The sequence below is a fragment of the Solanum tuberosum genome, unplaced genomic scaffold, assembly GCF_000226075.1.
Source record: "Solanum tuberosum cultivar DM 1-3 516 R44 unplaced genomic scaffold, SolTub_3.0 scf00008, whole genome shotgun sequence".
In the NCBI taxonomy this organism is placed as follows: Eukaryota; Viridiplantae; Streptophyta; class Magnoliopsida; order Solanales; family Solanaceae; genus Solanum; species Solanum tuberosum.
The window spans coordinates 3756051-3758683 of NW_006238934.1; the positions used below are offsets into that span (position 1 = coordinate 3756051).

At 35.5% G+C, this 2633-nt stretch overlaps 1 pseudogene; it reads left to right on the forward strand.

The window, feature by feature from the left end:
* The first annotated feature begins 250 nt into the window (after positions 1-250).
* On the forward strand, positions 251-2233 carry LOC102579797 (calmodulin-2/4-like; annotated as a pseudogene).
* The last annotated feature ends 400 nt before the right edge of the window (positions 2234-2633 follow it).

A 2633-nucleotide genomic window follows, 5' to 3' on the forward strand; every position in this document is an offset into this window, starting at 1 on the left:
GTAGATATAAATGTGGGGTTGTTTTAACAAAATATAAACTAATGGATCAATTATTGTATTAAAATATCTCAAATCATGATATGGAATCACCATGTAATTCCATATCATGGTTTTTTGGAGAATATGGTATCACCTCTCATGATATGGAATCAGCGTAAAATCGCATGTCCAAACGCTGATTCCATCTCACGATACCATATCGTGATATGGTATCGCATTACCAAACGCCTACTTATTCAAATTGATTTCTTTTCATTTATTTTTTGAAAATTTACTTTAATTATATTTACCATGAAATCTGTAGTTTTTGGTATAAAAGCAGCAATCTTCTCATAATTCCAAAATCCATACAGAGCTGAAAATTTTTCAAAAAATTTGTGTGAAATTCTAGAATCATCTTCTCTGTGATTACTAGAAGAAGAAAAATGGCGGATCAGCTTACTGATGACCAGATCTCTGAGTTCAAAGAGGCTTTCAGCTTGTTCGACAAGGACGGAGATGGTTTGGCGCCTTTTTTTTCTCTGTAAATGTGTATATGTTTTGTGTTTTTGATGCTTATAGGTGTATGTGGAATCTGTTTTGTTGCAGATCTGACGTTTGATTTGAAATTTGAATGAACTAGTTGATTTTTTTGGTGACAAGTTGATATATGAGAATATTCAGTTAGTAAATAGAGGAAAACATAGATTTTCTAGCTTGTTGAAACGTTAAAAATGAATTAGAGAATATGGAAGCTATGTAGTTTGATGTTACGTTGGTGAATTACTGTTTTTTCGGTATCATGAGATCTCATGTTGAAAAACAAGTGATTTTTATTCGTTTTTGGTGAATAGAGTTACTTGATATCCGCATACAAGATTTGGCCGGTTAGTTGAGTTGAGAACCATGAAGTCTTGTATTAAGAAGGTGCTTGGTTTATAGAGCTACCTGAAGTGGTTGAGAGAACCGTGAGGCCTCAGGTTCAAATCACAACAGAGACAAAAATACAATTGATTTCCTTCCGTCTGTCTTAACCTTGGTGGATAGAATTACTTGGTACTTGTTGTTGGTGGTGGTGGGAGTTGAGAGGTATCTTATGGAATTAGTCTAGGTGTGTGTAAGTTGGCTTGGATATGACGGTTATAAAAAAAAAGGAGTTACTCCGTACTCGTGTTGGTGGGAGGTAGTGGAATTAGTGGGACTTGTGTGTGTCGGAGGCCGTGGAATTAGTAGAGGTGCGTGCAAGCTGAACCAAACCACGATAATGAAAAAACTTAAAAGAAGAAATTAAGAGCTATTTCAGAGAAGCTGTGTTGTAAATTGGATTATACATGTATTGAGAAGTGATAATTTAATTTGATGAAAAATTTGGCCTTTATTACTGGCTTCAGTTTGTGTTAAATGCTAACCAAAATCCTCCCTTTTTTCTAAATCTGTAGTAGCTTTTGTCTGAACTCATTGATTGGGACGAACAATTAGATGAATGATTTTTGTCATTAGTTATTAGGGAAGTTTTAAAAGATATATATTAAATGTTGATAACAGTGTTAGAAATGTTGAAAATTTGGTGCATTTTTTTTTCGTCTTCCTTATTTTCTGGGACATGAGTTGAAAAGTAGTGCATTTTCTGTTTTCTTCTGTGGACAGTTGCTTACTGATGCTAGGGTCACAAAGTGTGGTTTGTTAGTTTTCGTGCAGTAAGCTAATCGTGAAGCTTTGTATATAGGTTGCATTCCGACTAAGGAGCTTGGGACTGTGATGTGGTCGTTGGGACAGAACCCTACTGAAGCTGAGCTCCAGGACATGATAAACGAGGTGGATGCAGATGGTAATGGAACTATCGACTTCCTAGAGTTTCTAAACCTCATGACCAGGAAGATGAAGGATACTTACTCTGAGGAGGAGTTCAAAGTGGCATTCAGAATTTTCGACAAGGATCAAAATGGCTTCATCCCCGCTGCTGAGCTTCGTCATGTGATGACTAACCTTGGAGAGAAGCTCACTGATGAACAAGTCTATGAGATGATTAGGGAAGCAGATGTTGATGGTGATGGACAAATCAACTACGAGGAGTTTGTTAAGGTCGTGATGGCCATGTAATTCCCACCATCCACTTGTTATATTTAAAGTTTAGACTTATCTTGTTAAAAATGTGAAAAAAAGCCAAAAATAATTCATTGGACATGATAATGTTTTTTTTTTCTTTTCGAGAAGTTACACATTTAGCCGATTAGTCAAAGTTATATTCATATTCGCTAACTAGGGAAAAGTGGCAAATATACTCCCAAACTATCGTAAATGGTATACAGATACCCTCCGTTAGAGCTGTCAATATGGGCTAGCCCACCCCATCCGGGCTAACCCATACAGGCTTTGACATTTTACGGGTCAGGCCAGGCTAGCCCATTTTTGGTGTGGGCCAGAAAACAGTCGGCCCAACCCACAATTACGTGGGCTACAGGCTTGCCGGGCCAGCCTACTTTTTTAAAAGTTATATATTTTTTTATAATTATTAAATTAAATTAAATTATAAATTATAATTTAAAAATATTATCATAAATATCGACAAAACAATATTACATGGTGTTAATGTTACTACTTGTTAATCAAATCCACAAATAAAATTATCTTTATAATATTTATTAAGTTTTTTT